A 21,132-nucleotide genomic window follows, 5' to 3' on the forward strand; every position below is an offset into this window, starting at 1 on the left:
GATCCCATTGGTAAGGGATTATGGATAACAGATAGGGATAGCTTTTGAGTTCCCAAATTTGAGCTTTCCACAATTTTCCTTTGTGTGTGTGTGTGTGTGTGTGTGTGTGTGTTACGCTAACCAAACATATCCATGGAAAACCAAAGACCAATTATGTATGTAACCAAAAAAGATCTGAAAACGTTTATTTCTATAGAAAACTAAAATAAAGGAATCTGCAGGATTATATTTCCTCTCGTATCAAAAAGTTATTGAATAAAGCACCACATTGTATTTAAATATATAATTTGTTATTCAATTTATTAAAGCATTATTCATTTATTATTCACATTAAACAATACAAAAAGTTCTCGGGAAATTGACTGCCTTCCGCAGGAAAATTTATTAAAATAATAATAAATTCTCGTTCAGTTGAAAGTTATTTCACCCTAATAATGGGGCTTTATTAGTGATTATTTTCTTAAATAAATAAAGCTTAAAACTTTATTATAAATTAATGGACTGGAAATAAATGATTAAATATTTACAAGAAAACTGTTTTTAACGTTGAGTACTGGAGAAATGGCTTAAGGTTAATGATTATGATGTTTCACTTAAGTCCCTTTAAATTGTGAGGATTATTTTCGTAAAATTGTTATAAAAAAGTAGGGAATAAACTTGCTCGGAACTGAGAAAAACAGAGAATTGATATGATAGTTTTCATTTTTATTTTTCATGTTGATTGTTTATTGTAACCGTAGATTATTTTGATTTTTTTTAAGATGAGGTTCTTCTAAGTTCGAAGTTTTTGTTTTGAAATTATTGGTGCAGGCAGCCAAGAATAACTGAAAAATGGAAAAATCACAGCTAGTACAAATTTTTTGATTGGTCAGTTTAGGTGTCAGCTGTTTGAGATAAGAACCCCATTTTAAAGTAAAGTAATTCCCTTATTTCTTCAGGCGGGCTTTACGTTCAACTACCAAATTAGGTGTCTTGGACGGAGGCGACAAGCAAACACATACTTTACTATACAGGGTCCTATACGGAAGAGTGGTCGAAACTTGGGGAGGTGATTCTATAGCTCAAATGCAACAAAAAATACTCTATTCATTTTGGCCCGATTCTCAATAGTGTCCAAGATATTTGCATTTTTAACTTTTCCGTCGATATTCGCGTTTTTCGCCATAAAAACGTCCGTAACTTTTCTATCCCTTATCCTACTTCAAATCTGCTTATTCCAAACGAAAGAGCATTAAATTTCCTATAAATATGCTTAACCCAGAGCCTCAAACCGTTTCTTATAACAATGAAATTTTTACGTTTTATTGCTACTTTATTTTTAACTTCCGTTTTATTAAATAATAATTGTTAAAAACTAAAATGGTTACTTTTCTTTTTGTTCCTTCTCCAAAAATTGACATTTGAGCAAATTAGTAGTGAAAAGTCGGTTCGCAAAATCTCAGTTTTCTGCATTTACACCCCTCTGTTCGGGGTAGGGTTTTATTAAAAACCAAAAAAATCCATATGGCCTGGAAGCTCAATAAATGCGCAACTTTTTCTGAAATTATGTGATTCCTTGATTCATTAATAATTGAAAAAATGCAGTTGAAAATTTTAACAGAAATCATCGAGAACGATTTTTTTAGACATTAAAGTAAAAATTTCATTGTTATTATAATCAGCAGATTTATAGGAAATTTAATGCTCTTTCGTTTGGACTAAGCAGATTTGTTGTAGCATAAAGGATAGAAAAGTTACGGCCGTTTTTAAGGCGAAAAACACGAATATCGACGGAAAAGTTAAAAATGCAAATATCTTGGACACTATTGAGAATCGGGCCAAAGTGAAGAGAATATTTTTTGTTGCATTTGAGCTGTAGAATCACCTCCTTAAGTTTCGACCACTTCTCCGTATACACCCTGTATTTCTCATATTAAATCATTAAATAGCTCGGCTATAGTGGCGCCTTATGACATCACGTTTATGATCACTAAAGTTTAAATAAAATCATAAGAGATTTATTTAGAAAAATTTTCATAATATCTACTAAATTTCGATTCTTATCGCAAAAAAAACTACGCAGGGTAATCGCGTTTCTACATAAATCGATTCAGCAAAGTGGTCGTACTGAAAAGATCGATTTGGACTAAAACCTTATTGACAAGTTCCCTGAAGGGCTATTTAGCTAAAATATGAAATTTGGTACTCATTATGAAGTTACATTCTCATTTACACAAATAATTTCGTAATACTCATTTTTTTTTTTTTTTTGCACGTAAATACGGACATTTCCGGCGAATCCTAAAAAAATCTATAATCTGCACGATTACAAAATACTTGCCTTTTTTTTTGTGTGAAGTAAGTAAAAGTGGAAAAATATTGACGGTGATTTTTCCGAGATTGTTAGTAATTGTTGAATTTTGTGTGTCAGAATATCTATTTGCATTAATATACATTAGTGCTGCACGAGAAACGAGACAAATCTCGGTCTCGGTCTCGGTCTCGGTACACAATTATAAAATTGTGTTCTTTATTAATAAATAATCATTACGGGTATTGAATTAATTATTAAAAGATACGAGCTAGTTCGGCTCCTAAGGGAAAAAGGATATACATGCTTTGAGGAAGTTTATTGCATCGACTCAGCGGGATCGACGAGGTATGCTGATATAGTCGCCCTTCATGACCGCGACAGATCGGCCCTAGTCCTCGACCCGACCGTGAGATTCGAGAGCAATGACCCGGACCAGGCGGAGAAAGTGGACTTGGAAAAAAAAGGTATATATGAGAGTTGTGTCCCCTTCTTGAAAGAGAGGTTCCATGACTTCGGTGACCGAGAGTTTCGGGTTCGGGGTCTCTGGTTCGGTGCCAGAGGTGTCATCCCTAAGCTGACTTTCAGCTTCCTTCAGGAGCTAGGGATTGATCTGAGGGAATTGGAAGCCTTGGCGGAGTCTATCATTGTGGACTCGATTGGCATTATCCACCACCACATCTACGGGGCATGAGTTTGATTGTTCTGCCCGCTTATTTGTTGGTATTATATGATTGTGATATATTGTTATTCTGATTTGGAAGTTTCTGTTGCTGGTTTGGTTTATTTTATTTTATTTTATTTTGTTGACATATTGTATTAGTGTTAGGAACGATTTTCGTTTTTCTTTTTTTGCCTGACGAATTGAGGATCTCTCAATGGTGTAGTATTGGTGTTGACTTCTTTCTTTTTTTTTTCCACTTTATCTATATATCTTGATTGACTGATTGGTACGCTGTGTGTCTAGCAACCCGATCTATTTGGGCAGCACCCTTTGTTTTGCAAATATTTGCATTAAAATGTTTCTCTCTCCCTATGTTCAATATTACTACATCTATTTGACTTCGAATTACATAAGTAAAGTAAGCAAAGTAAAGTAATCGCCTATTTTTTCAGGCGGAGCTTTACGTCCAACTAACAATTAGGTGTCCCGGACGGAGGCGACTAGCAAACATACTTTACTGTAAATTTCTCATATTAACCATTAAATAAAATCCAAGGCATAAGACCGGGGGAATCGAATCCAGTACCACAATACATCTTAGCTTTGTGGGTCTAGCCTATAACCGCCTAACATACTTGACTGTAAATTTCTCATATTAACCATTAAATAAAATCCAAGGCCTAAGACCGGGAATCGAACCCAGTACCACAATACACATTAGTTTCGCAGGTCTCGCACCGCTCGGCTACCGTGGCGGCCCCCTTCGAATTACATAATTTTTACTTAAATTCACTAAATTTCACTACTCATATCATTCATTCATTCAATTTCATAAATTTCACTATTAATAATCTAATACTTTGAACTTTGATATTATTTGAATTATATTTTAGAATTTTGGAATTAGTGAATTTGAAAAAAAAGACTATCTATGCATCTAAAAAATATTATATTGCCACAAATTTTCGTTTTTAAGATACACTTTGCCCAAGCATTGATACATGAAAGAGCTTTTACTGTGTCAGAAGTTAGAGAAGATCTTCTATTGGTTATTATCATCGCAGCTTGCGAAAATAATCTTTCCGATGGCATTGAAGTTGCACAGATACTAAAAATATCTTTCGCCATTCTAGACAAATTTTTGAAGGAATTCTCAAGTGTTTTCCACCATTCTAAAATGTCAACGTCTACTGGTGCTTGGTCTAATTTGGTGTAATTAATTATTTCTGTCTTCCATGTTTCGGTGATATTTGCTGATTTTTGAGCACATGGTGCAAAAATATTGATGCAGTCGTCGTCGTCGTCGTCAAAAGGTGAATCATCAGATTCTTTATCTTCACCAACAGCCATAACTAATGGAGCGGGAAGTTTGTTGGGAGGTGTATTTTTTATTTCACGAATCGACTTGTTATAGCAGGCAGATATGTTATTTGGGTCTTTCATTTGGCGCGTTTTTAACATCTTTTTGAAATTATATAAAGATATATAACAGTAATAGTAATATATGATGCATTGAAGTGTAAGTAGTTGTCTTCTTTTACGCACATTTTCATTACCAATATATAAATTAAAATAATTATTAGAAAATAATAACATTTTTTGAAAAGATTATTAACAGCAAACCACTTTTAATACTTAAACAAAAATTCAAAAAACCGAGACCGAGACCGAGATATCTCGACGAGACCGAGACCGAGACCGAGACTTGAGCGACCGAGACCGAGACCGAGACTGCATAAAGTCTCGCCTCGTCTCGGTCTCGTGCAGCACTAATATACATTTCTGTTGGCATCACAATCATATTAATGGCGAGAATAATTGTAATAAATGGTTTGTTGACAACGGAAATAACGGAAATACGTCACTTTGTATTAAAAAAAAAATACATGGGCACAAATTATAAAAGTCAAATCAGACTGTCCATTAATGAAATGAACAAAAAAGATGCTTTTTGCTTTTTATTTTTCCATTTTTTTGTTTTTCTTTTATTTCCCTTTTCTTTTTTCAACATCAAACTTCAACAAAAAAATTTTCTAAGCAAGAGACGGAAAAATATTTTATTACAAAGGATTTGTTTATCCATTGTATTCACTCTCAACGCTAGCACTGAATGGACCATCCAAAAAATTAAATTTCATTTCTTCTCGGTAAAATTTCTGCGTTTGTTATCGATATTTCTCTTAGAATAATAACTGATTAAAAATGATAAGAGTCGGCAGTTCTACTCCCTGAACCCGTGTAATCTAAACAGTTGGAAGATGTCAAGTGATCTTGATCATTGCAGTAGCAAAGGAAAGGTAACGGCAGGCACCCTGTTACACTGTTAAAAATATCGCTTCCGGTACATTTTCGATCGAAATCCTTCTTCCGGAAATGCAGATGCAATTTTTCATGATATTTCTCATTAAAATTGCAAAGTTTTTGTTCACATCCAATTTTGTATGATAATTTAAATATTTTCTAGTTTGTATTTACCATATATTGATATCAATATTGCGCATAACAAGCAATATATGTACAAATAAGATATAATAATAGATCCATATAAGTAAACCAACGTTATTATCGATCAGTCAAAATGCAATTCTATCAATAGAAAGTTACTTCATACACATGTTCGAATTGAAATGCAATATTGACATTGATGCTTGCCGACAAGCAACTAGATGCATTCTCCCAGTGCTTATACGAACAGTTAATAACATTTCAAATCATATTTATATCCATAAATCATAAACATGTGCCATCAGTTGGCATCAGTGCCTATTGTGATTTCAGTACGCTTGTCTGCAGTGTTCCGGAAAAGATACATGAAACAGTTATTTATTTTTACTTTTTCTCTGGTAGGTTGTAGCTGTTATTTCTATGTCCAAAAATTCCATATATTTCTGAATTTATAGTAAAGTATGTTAGGTGGTAATAGGCCCTCAAACCTACACTCTCAAAGCTAAGATGTATTGATGGTTTAGTGGGTTCGATTCCCTCTGGTTTAGGCCTTGGATTTTATTTAATGGTTAATATGTGAAATTTATAGTAAAGTATGTTAGGCGGTTATAGGCTAGACCCGCAATGCTAAGACGTATTGTTGGTTTAGTGGGTTCGATTCCCCTGGTCTAGGTCTTGGATTTTATTTAATGGTTAATATGTGAAATTTATAGTAAAGTATGTTAGGCGGTTATAGGCTAGACCCGCAATGCTAAGACGTATTGTTGGTTTAGTGGGTTCGATTCCCCTGGTCTAGGCCTTGGACTTTATTTAATGGTTAATATGTGAAATTTATAGTAAAGTATGTTAGGCGGTTATAGGCTAGACCCGCAATGCTAAGACGTATTGTTGGTTTAGTGGGTTCGATTCCCTCTGGTTCAGGCCTTGGACTTTATTTAATGGTTAATATGTGAAATTTATAGTAAAGTATGTTAGGCAGTTATAGGCTAGACCCGCAAAGCTAAGATGTATTGTTGGTTTAGTGGGTTCGATTCCCTCTGGTTTAGGTCTTGGATTTTATTTAATGGTTAATATGAGAAATTTATAGTAAAGTATGTTTGCTAGTCGTCTCCGTCCATGACACCTAATCTAGGTAGTAATCATTTCATCCAAAACTCAAAAAATATTACTACCCGAAGCTCACATTTTGTTTCTTAGTTTCATGAAGCTCAAACTTTGGAATCTGGCTGCGGTTAAAAGTTTTATGCTTGAAGCATAAGGTGCTGACATACTGTCATCAGCAGGTAAAAACTACGGAACTAAACTAGCATTTTACACTAACAACCCTAAAGTTTACATTTATACTGAGATCTAGTAACCTCTTAATAAAAAATCTTATAGAAGCACTGAAACAACTGTTATATTCTGTAACTTATGTAATTATTAAATTATCTTGAAACTAAGAACTTACACTTAAAAGTTACTTGACAATATAACTTCTGACCTATATAATACAGTGATACAGTTAAAAGAAAATGTCAATCACTTTTCCCATAAAATTTCATGAAAATTTTTATTTACAGGAGAAAATTCTTTCAGTCGTCGACTTCTAGATGATTTCACTTGCATCAATTAACCATAAACAGTTTGTCTACAAGACATAGCAGTCCAATTACCAAGAGAGAGGCTGATGTACCTTCTAGAAACAATAGATCGCTGCTGATTCAAGGGCTGACAATCGCTTCAGCGGTTTCCGAATACCATGTGGGTAGTAAAAAGCTGAATAACATTTACACTCAACCTTCAACCCCTATACAGCACTTATAGGGCAGTAGTTCATGAGAGCAACTGTATTTAGCTTTCAGAAAACCCACAGTCAAACAGGTAACATACACCCACACAATTCAGCCATTCAGCGAACTGCAGTCGCTTGCTATAAAAGGAACACTATTACACTGAACCCACCTACATGAACTTTGCAATAACATCCGCCTGAAACTAGCCCACACACCCAATAATAATGCTGAAATCAACATTAGATTTGAATATTAATCGTAGAGAATATTTTAGCAACAAGTAGAGCAATTAATATGAAATCAAATTATGACCTAAAGCTGTAGCCAATGTATTGTTGCCCACAAACAACTTTTCCACAGCCTATTGAATATCGGGATTTTTCGTTTCCAGTTCATTGATAAAAAAATTAACAAGTAGTAAATTGAAATTTGCATATTAATTACTTTTCCGACTCATATGCAAAAATCTAAAAGGGTACTCACACGACTTGGTCTTGTTACATTTTATATAATGAAACTTTCTTAAAACATAGAATTCTTACTGAAAAAAAAAAATAAAAATAGTAGGCCTCAATACTATACCATAAATGATACAATTGTCGTAAAGCGAGAGGTCACAGCAGCCCCCAAAACCCAGTTAAAAACCATGGAGTTCATTGGACAAGTTTTGAAACCAAAGTGTTTGGACCAACATAAATTACGTTCAAACTCTTTAGCGACTTAAAAGCGTGGTTAGGTCCACGATAATAATGGATAATATCTTTAATTTTATCCAGGCGCCACTGAAGCCGAGTGATTAGAGGCTAGACCCGCAAAACTAAGATGTATTGCTGGTTTAGAGGGTTCGATTCCCCCTGGTCTAGGCCTTGGATTTTATTTAATGGTTAATATGAGAAAAGCATGTTAGGCGGTTATAGGCTAGACCCGCAATGCTAAGATGTATTGTTGGTTTAGTGGGTTCGATTCCCCCGGTCTAGGTCTTGGATTTTATTTAATGGTTAATATGAGAAATTTATAGTAAAGTATGTTAGGCGGATATAGGCTAGACCCGCAATGCTAAGATGTATTGTTGGTTTAGTGGGTTCGATTCCCCCCGGTCTAGGCCTTGGATTTTATTTAATGGTTATTATGAGAAATTTACAGTAAAGTTGTTTGCTAGTCGCTTCCGTCCACGACACCTAATTTGGTAGTTGGACGTAAAGCTCGCCTGAAAAAATAGGCAATTACTTTACTTTAATCCGTTTAGTTGAAGAGAATTCGACTTCCTTTACATATGCCTCACACTACACTTATTGACTCAGTTATTGCCTCAAAAATTAACATAAAAATAGGAAACTTCTTCTGAACTGATCCTCCTCCGTAGACTTCCAACTCCGAATCTTGGATAGAGTGTTGAAACTGTACAATATACTGACTCAGTACTGTTAAAGTTACATTAAAAACAATACTGAAAACTAAAAAAAAAAAAAAAAATTCTCTACAGTAACGTGACACATCCGGCCAAACAATTTGTTTTAATATTCCTTGATTTTATTCGTCATAGCACGCATGATTATTGTATCCCTGACCCCATTTTTGGATTTTTGTCCATCATCAGAGATCGAATTATCAGTTTAGGGTACAGATTTCGTCTGCATTTATGTTTCCGCCTAGTACTACATTTGCTGAAAGAGACAGCTGCAGGTACTCATGCTGACTAATTTGTGAATACCAATTCATTGTTCTTAGAGGATCTCATTGAAGATATTTCCGATTTAGGCTTAAAATAATTGAAAATAAAAATATCAGCATGATTTCAGTACCTAGTGAACATATATGCGCATCACTATAATTAATAATTACGTCGTATAATTAAACTAACGTCGGAATGCTAACTAGTGAACATTTCTACAACACTATCTTGCTTTACCATACAAGATTCTAGGTCGGATGTTGGACGAAGCCTGTATCTAATGGGGGTAGGATAGAAACTGGATCGAGATTAATTACAGTTAATTGCGTTTCTCAATTAAGTTCCTAGAGGAAGGGATGTGATACGTCTGAGGTTATGTAAACGTTAGAGACCGGGGATGAAACCGCGCCCAGTCTGTGTGTTGCTATCAATGATCAAAGTAGAGATCAAGTATCATTCTATCTCACTTGGGCACATTTTCCCTCAATCACTCTGTCCCTCTCTGGTCCAATACCGCCCCTTCCCTCACCCCCTCCGGCCAGCATCACTTAACTGCTCTCGATGACATCAATAGCATCCCAACTAATTACTCAGTGTAACATCATCCTCCAGCGTTTATAAAGCTAGAGGTATCCTCTCTTTATCTAGCGTGAACATGTTTTTATTTATTTTTCACTAAATTTTCATCTCCATGTGTTAAAATCATTTCTACATCACTTTCAACAACTTTTTCATTCTCATAAACCCTACAATCGTCTAGACTTTTAGGTGCGCCACAATTTGGGTTCAGCGAAACCATGTGTAAACTCCAGCTTAGCCAATACTCAAAGGAGTCATGTAGAATGTATGACAGAGAGGTATCTGTAAACGGAGCTTCTGTGGCTTTAGCCACCTCTCTTCCTGACTAACGCCGTCATTTTCTAGAGAATCTGTTAAGTTCTTAGAATGGTGGATAGATCCTGTCTTCGGGGGGGGGGGAGTTTCTAGGAATCAAGATAAGATAAGATTCTAGTTGGGTGGCCCAAGGCCTACGACCCCTTTAGATCTATTGTGGCTCCGCCCCTCACTCTAGAGCTCACCCGCACGTCGTTATCCGCACCTCTCTCCAAATAAACATCCTCTCAAGATTTAAAAGATCTCTGGAAAAATTTCTGGCATCAGAGCGTAGACTAGATCCCATTTTTGGTTCCTGAAATCTGAAATTTCCCAAAAGCTACTTCTTTCAACTTTTCCCCCTTCTCAATGCATTTCTTTAAAAAAAAAAAAATTCTTTAAGAGCTTTAGTTTACACAGGAAGATGCTAAGTTTTCTTCTTTAACCAGTTAAGCGTGTTTGACGTGTATACAAGTCAAACCAAATCTCTTTGACGGTGCGTTCGACGTGGTATACTCGTTGTGTGAAAAATATAAAATTGCCATTAACTATAAAAACTCGAAATTTTAATAAAATACAATAAGAATACTATTTGGTGGGATCTTTCCTTTATCTTGCCAATAGAACTGCCAAGTATTTTATACGGAGTCAGCCAAATGATAAGTGGTTGGAACACGTTTGGTCTCCGCATTAGAGATTGGAAATTACGCACACAAATAGAAGCTCTCAACCCTTGTGCAATGCCGGTTTTACCTCTTAGTTAGAGATCTCAGACCTCAGTACGAGCATGATTTCATTTTGCACTTAATTCAAAGCTCTTTTGTATTCCTTGTAAAAGCTCTTGCGCGTCCCTAGTTAACTAGAGCAATGCATACGTGAAAAAGTGGTGCAAGATTTTTTGAATGAGCACAGAATGCTCCTGTATAATCTGTAAGCCCCAAGAGAGATTGCAGAAAAAGTTGCTTGCAGTGACTATTATGACGTTGTAAAAAACTTTTGGTTGTTTTTCCCTGCACACACGTGTGTATACACGTCATTGTCTCATTTTAATTCCGCACACGGTGGGGGGTTTTTTTAAAACTAAATTCCACGCTTAACTGGTTAAAGCACTTTATAGAACACATATTATCTAAATATATCGTTTTCAAATATCTAAACAAAATTACGAGCAGATAAATAACAACCCACCGGAAATGCAACTGCACATAACTGCATTTCCTAGATTTCAACCATTTTTCTAGGCAGTCAGCTAGCTTAGAATTTATTTTAACTTGATAATAGCAAAAGTTAAGCCGGTCCACTTTGATCTCCTCATCTTTCTCGTGGGATATTGGTAAGGTTCTAGGAGAGCTATGACGTAACGCTTCCGTCACACGAGGATCATCTTATTATAGTGAAAATAAATAACATCGAAGACAACTATCCTTTACTAGTATAAATTCATTGAGTAGTCAAAATTGAAATTCAGTAAATTTTGTTAAGTGAAAAACATGTAGTTTTCATCATTATATTTATTTTGTGCTTTTTCCTTTTTTGTTTTTCCTTTTTTTTCATCGCTTTTCTACTTTTATAAAGCGCCATTTTTTATTTTCCCTTTTATAAAGAACAATTAATTATTTTGTATTATATTTCAAGTAGTGAAAACAGCAAAAAAAGAATACAATACACCTGCCATATAGATAATAACGATTAATCTAAAAGTACTTTTCCGCTTTTCTGACGCGCATGACGTTGTTAAATTGGTACTTTACTTTATTTTTATAATATACACTTTTAGGGAGTTAACTAGCTGGAAAAAAGGAAGTAATTATATTGTGAACAGACATTTTCATCGTGAAAATAGAGATTATAATATTTTCACTGGCTCTAGTAACTAGAAGCACTTATATCTCTAAAAAAAAAAACTTCAATAATACGTTTGCTCCGGAAATAAACGCCTACGTGGGTGCGTGTCCGCTTCCTCCTTCTTTTCATGGATAAAATGAGAACTACTGATACCATAAATTTGAAATATCCTTTATATATCACAAGCAATAGAAGGTAGCAAGTTAGAAAGCACAATAAGTATCTTGTGGTTGCGGTGCCTTGGTGGTATAGGTTATTATACCTCAAGCAATAAATATAAGTTAGGTTATAGAATTACTGAAGGCATATAAGTTAGATTACAGAATTACTGAAGGCATGTAAGTTAGATTACAGAACTACTGAAGGCATGTAAATTAGATTATGGAATTACTGAAGGCATGTAAGTTAGATTATGGATTACTAAATGCATAAAGTTAGGTTATGGAATTACTGAAGGCATGTAAGTTAGATTACAGAATTACTGAAGGCATGTAAATTAGATTATGGAATTACTGAAGGCATGTAAGTTAGATTATGGATTACTAAATGCATATAAGTTAGGTTATGGAATTACTGAAGGCATGTAAGTTAGATTATAAAATTACTGAAGGCATACAAGTTAGGTTATAGAATTACTGAAGGCATATTCGTAAGTTAGATTATAGAATTAATGAAGGCATGTAAGTTATGGATTTTTTTGTTATGTACTCGTATTACCAAAAACATGTTACATTATTTATTTAGATGAGTGATAGATATGTGCAGTAATTTTTTTTTTAAGTTCATTTTTTACATTCACCCTTCTGGGAATTTAGATGTACTATAAGAGTTTACAAGACTACGCTCTGAATGTAAAATTTTAACTAGAATAGAAAGAATATGTTGTCATTTGCATACGTAAAGCAAAAGAAAACCCTAAAAGCACTTTTTTTAATATTTTTTCTTTGCACTCAAGGGATCTCAAATCATGCATATTTTCTTGATGAAAATCCTATTTCCATCTTTAATGTACATCATAATTTATTAATGCTGATACCATGTTTGAGAGCAGAATATTTTCTCTAAAAATCATCTGATGTATGAGAAGAAATCTTACAGTTAACAAATGATTTTCCTTTCAATACTGAACAAAGATATAGAAAAGAAAAAATAAATATATTAAAATTTTCACGACAAGATAAGGATAAAAAAAAAATTCTATCACTTTTTCTTTTAAAATAATTTAAATTTAAAAGCAAAGTAAGATCAAGACTTCGGATAGATGGTCCATTAAGAATTTAAGAAGTTCAAAAACAAACAGATGGATAGAAAAAAAACTTTCACTTGGTAACAAATTTTTCTATAACTAAAAATAAAATCCAATGTATCCCGAAAAAAGAAGGGAATCCAGAGTTTCTCTCTCTCTCTCTCTCTCTCTAAAAAAAAGGAGCTAAAAGGAAAACGTCCCCCCAGGGTATACAGGTTGGACCAGGGAAAATGTCAAAAAATCTAAAAATAAACTTCATAAGAAAAACTCTTCACTCAGATAGGTTGAGTTTTCCCATAAATCAGCTGAATTTAGTTTTTCTTCTAATAATTTGAAGCAGGAAAATCTGGTTACAAGAATTTACCACCAAGTTGACGTAATTAAATTTTTACAATTTCCACTAAAAATTAAAAGTAAGTTTGAAAAAGAAAAAAAACATCAAATATCTTTTTATGAAAACAGTACTTCTGTTTAGCCAATTTTCTTCAAAAATTGGGTTTTCCTTCTCTCTCTCTCTCTCACTCTCTCTCTCTCTCTCCCTCTCTATGTCAACACTGTCCATCACTGGACAAAAGATCTCCTAGAAAAATAATCTCTCTCTCGTTACAGACAACACTGTCCATCACTAGACAAAAGAGCTCCTAGAAAAGTAATCTCTCTCTCGTTACAGACAATTTTTTTTCAGATGGGGCTTTACGTCCTTAATAACAATTAAGTGTCGTGGACTGAGGCGACTAGCAAACATATTTTACTGTAAATTTTTGTTATTAACTATTAAATAAAATCCATGGCTTAGACCAGGGGGAATCGAACCCACTAAACCAACAATACACCTTAGCTTTGCGGGTCTAGTCTACAACCCACCTAACATACTTTACTATAAATTCCTCATATTAAACATTAAATAAAATCCAAGGCCTAGACCGGGGGAATCGAACCCGCTAAACCAACAATACATCTTAGCTTTGCAGGTCTCCAGTTATAGTCCATTTCTTGCTACATTTGCTTTCTGTATAAATGTTAGTTGTAAAAAGTTTTGACCGTTTGTTATCCTTAATAGAATATAATTAACAAACTAATTTTATAATTTTTTATTTTTGTTTTTTAAACTATTAGTTCGCTGATGAAAAACCAAAACAAACACAGAAAGAAAATTAATCAAATTTATTAATTAATTATGTACCATTAGTGCATATATATATATATGTAAAACAGATACTACATAGGAGCCAATAGAAGAGGGTGAAATCAGTAAATAGAGGGGTGGGGGTCCAGCGAGTATACTGTTGATGGGGAGTGAGCTCAAAGTACTTGCCCGTAAGGTATTCGAGGAAGGGGCGTGGTGAAGCAACAAGTATTGATTTGGTTATTCAACCGTTATGAGCCTTACACAAAGTAGCCATACCATTAACAAACTTGTGTTTTATAATTAAATTTTTCTTTACCCATTAGTGGGAAATATGAGAAAATTTTTTGAAGAACTCAAAAAAAAATTATTATACAGATTTGTTCATTAATTTGCTTTTTTAACTTTATTTTATATATTTTAGATAATTTTGAAAAAGTAAAGAAAATTGTTCATTAATTTGTTTTATTAACTTTATTTTATAAATTTTAGATAATTTTGAAAAATAAAATAAATTGTTCATTAATTTGTTTTTTTAAGTTTGTTTTATTAACTTTATTTTATAAATTTTAGATAATTTTGAAAAATAAAATAAATTGTTCATTAATTTGTTTTTTAAGTTTGTTTTATTAACTTTATTTCATATATTTTAGATAATTTTGAAAAATAAAATAAATTGTTCATTAATTTGTTTTTTTAAGTTTGTTTTATTAACTTTATTTCATATATTTTAGATAATTTGTTTTATTAACTTTATTTCATATATTTTAGATAATTTTGAAAAATAAAATAAATTGTTCATTAATTTGTTTTTTTAAGTTTGTTTTATTAACTTTATTTTATATATTTTAGATAATTTTGAAAAATAAAATAAATTGTTCATTAATTTGTTTTTTTAAGTTTGTTTTATTAACTTTATTTCATATATTTTAGATAATTTTGAAAAATAAAATAAATTGTTCATTAATTTGTTTTTTTAAGTTTGTTTTATTAACTTTATTTCATATATTTTAGATAATTTTGAAAAATAAAATAAAAATTGGCGGTTTTATTTCAACTTTTTCAGCTATTTATGGTGGGATTGGCAAGATTGGTTAACCTTCTGGTTTCTCTCTTCATGGTCTCAAGTTCTCTCTTCATAGCGACTCAAGGAGAAAACAGGAATTAGAAACAGAAGATTTAGTTTCAATTCTGGGATGCCTGTTTACCTGGTTAGATACAGTACTGGCCGATCTCTATGAAACTAGACTTGCGGCGAAGATCTGGAGGATGTTTTTACAAGGGACGACTTCCTCCATGATAAGTGGAGGAAAAGCAAGGGCTATCATTTCTCCTGAGAACTGCTTTAAAACGAATTTTGGCTTCTTATTAAAGTAGAAGTTAAGTATCGTAAAGTATTCCCAAAGTTCAAAAAAAAATAATAATAAACAAGTGATGAGGTACCTCCAGAATTTTTAGTCCAGAAATTAAGCATTTTAGCAACAAGTTTACCACTTCATAACTGTACACCAAAGATAGGACCCCCCCGTAAATTACACCAAAAATGACCCCTTTAGAGGGGATGCAATCCCCCCCTTCGCTTACAGATGCCCTTTTCGGGGAACTTTGTTTCAAATAAAAGTTGGTTGTAGATTTATGTACTTGTAATCACAACAGGAAGTTAACATAAAAAGTCGTAGAAGTGAAAGAAAATTGTAATCCTTTCGGATCCCCTTGATTTCAACGATATTTGAGTTTCTGGAATATTTTGTTCACAGAATATTCTAAAATCACTTTTCATTATTCAGACAGGATCTCAGTTATTTCCTGTATAATAAATGGAAATCGAAAAATTGACTTGATCACAATAATAGCAATTAAAAAATTTTTATTTTTTAAACGTAATCGAAATTGAATGGGCGAAAAGTAACCAATCTCTATTTGGAAGAAATTGGGTAAGATCGTATTTTGTTTTAGGTTATAATATAATGTTGGCAAGACTGAGCTTTAAGCGAGAGTATGCTTACGGGCTTCAGTAACGTTTTCCTAAAACCTAATATCTAAACCTTGCCACTATTTATGGACACACACAGAGATTCCCTATAACTTCATTTATCGTTTTATTGGAACCCTTTTATTCCCCTTTTCCTTGTTTTACTTCTACACACACACACACACACACACACACACACTAACACACCTACAAGTCGATAAACTTTATTCAACTACTATTCTTTTATTTTTTCGTCCTTTCCAAAAATAGCTGGAGTAAATTCAATATACAATAACATGGCCAATTTCAGAAGGAAATAGCGACCCTTCACTGTCCTTATCTCCCTTCTTCCACCTGAAATTCAACACTTTCCCCACTTTTTCCAAAACATCTCTCTCTTAAACTGAAAAACTCATAAAAATAATTTTTTATCGTACGTTTCTTATTCAGTTGGCATTTTTACTTTTTCTAATTTTTACTGTGGTAAGTAAAGATGTTTCACCGAAAACATCTTAGTCCGAATAAGGGGGTTTTTCTAAATTAGTCTTCGAGTGTCATATCCACCATAAATCAAAAAAACAAAAAAAAAATTGCAGCTAGCTTAAGGTTTTTTTACATTTAATTGCTGATAAAGGAAGCAACAATAAAATAATCAAGAAATAGGGATCTAGACCGGGGGAATCGAACCAACTAAACCAACAATACATCTTAGCATTGCGGGTCTAGCCTATAACCGCCTAACAATACTTTACTATAAATTTCTCTTATAAACTATTAAATAAATCGAACCCAGTAAACCAACAATACATCTTAGCATTGCGGGTCTAGCCTATAACCGCCTAACAATACTTTACTATAAATTTCTCTTATAAACTATTAAATAAATCGAACCCACTAAACCAACAATCCATCTTAGCATTGCGGGTCTAGCCTATAACCGCCTAACAATACTTTACTATAAATTTCTCTTATAAACTATTAAATAAATCGAACCCAGTAAACCAACAATACATCTTAGCTTTGCGGGTCTAGCCTATATCGTGAAAATTGAACAAATTGTAACAATGTTGTTTGGGAATCTACAAATTTCTCTTTTATGACTAGAATCTCATAGTTCATTAAATGAAAAATCAAAACCACGTTCGGCAAATAACCTCCCCTTAAGTTTGCTGAAACTATTTTTCCCTTGCTTTCTTGACTTTTATTGGTCTGCTACCCTGGGGCTTTTTAATAGAAACCCTAACATACAAATCCAAACTTACTTCTCATTAATAATGATTCACAAGAACAACAATCTTTAGGCTTATTTAGAGCTAATGGAATCCAACTTTGAGGTTGAACTAAACATTCTAACTTTCAAATTCAATCCTTACAGTCCAAAAACCCTGACCTAGGCATCCCCATCCAATTGTCCCAAACAGTTATCCTAATCTGTTAAAATAATTTCCAAAATACCTTGTTCGATTATCATTATCCACTAGTTCGCCTTTGTGACCTGAATCTTCCAACCACGCCTTAAACCTCAATGGCCGAGAGATTTTTGCCTTGCAGAGGAGAGTGAAAATTTCTAAGCATTTTCAAGGGGAAATCACTTGATCGTTACTTCTCCCAAATTTTTTCATGTATTTATAATCACTCAAAACAGTTGCTAGCATAAATAAGAATAGATAAATACAAAAATTACGAAGGCAGTCTGATCTGAATAATCAGACTATAGGTCATTAAATTATGAACACGATTGAACATGCACAAATTATATATGAATTTTTACAAAAAGTAATAATTAAATTCATACCTCACCGGTTTTGTAAAAATTAAACTGTAAAAATTTTATAAATTATTTTTCTAATTAATGTCGCATATTGTACAAATAAAATGAACATAAAAGATAATTAGCCCAAAAATGCGTATTTTTAGAGACAACACATGCGAAAATTAAATGAAAAACTAACCACACTGATTTTTTCTGTTATTGAACACTAATTGTTTAGCCGAAAACCACTAACTATAGGTGATTTTCCAATTTTCCACTCGATTTTTCTCAAAATGGTTTCCAAGATTTTCTGTAACCGTTGAACGCGTAAGTGCGTATCACTTTTATTTCTGAAATTTTCTCTCGGAACTTGCGAGAATGGGGCCTTATATGGTAAGAGTGCAATCTTAGAGATTCTCGAAAAAGTGCTTAAATAAAGATAAAATAAAATAATTAAGTACATAATTAATTTAAAGCACTGAGATGTTACCAAGTTTTAAGTAAATCTTTAGACCCGGGGGTTTTTTTAGCGGGTAGATTTAGCGGGTTTTCATGAGATTTACTGAAAATTTGGATTTTCTTCCTACGGTTTTTGAGTTTATTATTATTTTTGAGACATTAAGTTAATACACTGCCAAAATCAACTCAAAAATGCTGAACTTAATTCATTCTTTTCTTTTTAGGGAGGGGACTTCAACTATTTAAACAAAAAAAACAACAAAAAAAAATGACACGATTGCTTAACTTCCGCTAACTAAGAGTAAGATAAACATATTTGTATCCTTTTTTATTAGGTTGTTATTTATTAGAATACAGGCTAGGTTTCTCAGTTTCTCGAAGCACTGCAGCCTTTTAGGCTAATTGTACTATAATCCCTTATGGGTCCAGTAAGTAGATTCTACCTTGGTCTTTTTCCAAACTAAGATCTTGACTAATTATGCAGTTCTTTTCCTACGTATGAAATGTTTTAGTTTATTGAGGAGGAGGGGAGAAGTGAAAGAGAAACCACTTTGCTTAGGATGACCTTAACATAATTATAGATCCAATAGGATGAAAAAATAATTACCATTTCAGTCGTGATACATTTATTTTGCCGAGCTTTCGACCTAGGGACTAGGTCATCTCCAGGGGCTGTGGTACATGTTTACAGATTGTTAACAATTATTCTATTAAAATGAATATGTATAATATAATGAAATTTACAAAGAATATTTACCTAGTTTACAAGGTAATATTTTTACATTACAAGGTTGGTGTGTAGTGTTGACAGACAAGACAAAAGACACACCAACCCTGTAATGTAAAAATATTACATTGTAAACTAGGTAAATAATTTTTTGCAATAATAATAATATTGCATTGTAAATAATAATTATATTATACATATTCATTTTAATAGAATCATTGTTTACAATCTGTAAACATGTACCACAGCCCTGAAGATGACCTAGTACCTAGGTCGAAAGCTCGGCAAAATAAATTTTACTTTTAATGTTTAAAGATTATTTGAAGTAAAAAAAGAGAATCGTTTAATCCAGTAAAAAAAAATTAACATTTTAAGAATAAGAATCAGTAACAAATGAATCACCACGAAATGATTGGATGTAACCTCATTTTTAATGTCCACATATAAAGCATACCCAAAATATCCTAAGCTAAGTGAAAATGGACAATTTCACAATTATGGTGGTTGACGAAGAAAACAAAATAAGAAAAACAAGAACCGAACAAAAAGAAATAAAAGAATCAACTCCTTTCTTGTATAAAACAGGTAAAAAAAAAGTAAGAAGAAGAAGAGTGGAATGCTTTGTTGACGACACAGGTGGAGGAGGAGGAGGGGAATTTATCAGAGGAGGTGAAATATGGTACACACTGGAGATAGCCGAGGTGGAGGTATTTCGGAGGTGGAAACAAGAAGAGCCGGCGCACCCTATACAGAGCAAGCGAAGAGGTCCACCGTTTTCCACTTGTTGCTCCAGCCATGGATGAAAGAGAGAGAGAGACCACCTACCTCTCTTGACAATCATAGCCGACGGCTGTGCCCCTGTATATACCAACACCACCCATCCATAGTTCCACTCTCCGGTTTCTTGGCAGCGGTGGTCTAGCTTCTATAACCATTTTACCAGGAGCTCTCCTATTCCTTTGTCTTATATACTTATATAAAAGTTTAGATACTACCATCTCAAGATGAAAATAAAAGATGAGATTGCGTAAAGACGGCAAGAATCAAAGAATTGTAAAAATAAAACAAAATTCCCAAACATAAAATTTAAATAAACAATTTAAAAATGCGACTTCAGAGAGAGTACTATTTATCAAATAAAAACGATATTTCAATATTAATTTAAAAAACAAAAATGAATAATATTAATTAAAAACATTTTTTTGATACCCATTTGTGAATTCCTTTTAAATTAATTTTTTTTTATAATTCATAATATGTACATAATAAAACACACAAAGAATTAAAAAAAAAAAAAAAATTAGGGTAAAAACTAAAAAATAAAATTATTATAAAACACACAACATTTAAATATTTTGCAAATGCTTGCTTAAAAAAAAAATTGGTAACCTAAAAATTAATTAAATTTAAATTAAAAAATTAATTAAATTTTTTTTTAATTTAAAAAATTAATTAGTACCTAATTAATTTTTTAATTTAAAAAATTAATTAGTACCTAATTAATTTTTTTTTTGTAATTATATTTTATAATTTTTTTTTTCTTTTTTTTTTTTTTTTAAACATCTGGTTTTACCTGCAAGATATGTGTTAGTGTTAGAAGTTGTGGAGGAAAGGGCCGACAGGTCTCTACTGACTGGCAGCGTACTGGCCCTATATGGTACAACGCCCACCAACCGGGGTCTACCGCCGAGCCCTTCGTCTTCTTTAATGGGCATGCGCCCAATGATATGACACCTGTTCGCGCCTGTTACCCAGGACGCCCACAATCAATAGAAAACCCCTCCCTGCTTTCCCAGCCTGCCAGCCCTTCTCCTCTGCTACCCTTATTTTGAACTACTTTACCCCCTCACCCCTCCTAACCCAACTGGTCTTTACATACTATATATATATATGTATGTATAATTTTGTAATATACTTTTAATACTAAGTCTAACGTGTCTATAAAGTTTTAAAGATAAGCAAATGTGAATTTATAAGATCTTATGTGAACATACGCATAACTTTAATAAAATAATTAAACTGTTTTGTAAACTTGGCATTTTTACTGAAAATATTATACTTGTTCATGGTACAAATTTTCCAAATGTGTGTGAGAAATGTTTTTTTTTTTTTTTTTTTTTCTGGTATCCTTATTTTTAAAATTTTGGAAAAACCAACGTTAGTTGTTCTAATGAATACTGAAACAGCAATTTGGGTGGGAAATTCGTTCGTCTCGCCAGGAAGCGCTCTTAATCGGAATTTTCCCAGTAAAAGTTTTTCTAATAAAAGTTTTATAATTAATTGTC

At 32.9% G+C, this 21,132-nt stretch overlaps 1 protein-coding gene across 4 annotated transcripts in view; it reads right to left on the reverse strand.

Moving 5' to 3' along the window:
• The window catches only part of rsh (Rap GTPase activating protein radish), a 310,270-nt gene extending 289,716 nt beyond the window's left edge, over positions 1 to 20,554 (reverse strand). For 3 of the 4 annotated variants that reach the window (XM_074126565.1, XM_074126563.1, XM_074126562.1), the window contains exon 1: positions 20,421 to 20,503. The gene's annotated coding sequence lies outside the window, so the exon portion shown is untranslated. Of the gene's footprint in view, positions 1 to 20,420 lie in introns of all 4 variants that reach the window. The other variant, XM_074126564.1, reaches the window with a different exon arrangement.
• Between the last annotated feature and the right edge of the window lie 578 nt (positions 20,555 to 21,132).

Source organism: Rhodnius prolixus, unplaced genomic scaffold, assembly GCF_049639745.1.
Source record: "Rhodnius prolixus isolate KJV_2025 unplaced genomic scaffold, Rpr scaffold_3, whole genome shotgun sequence".
Lineage (NCBI taxonomy): Eukaryota > Metazoa > Arthropoda > Insecta > Hemiptera > Reduviidae > Rhodnius > Rhodnius prolixus.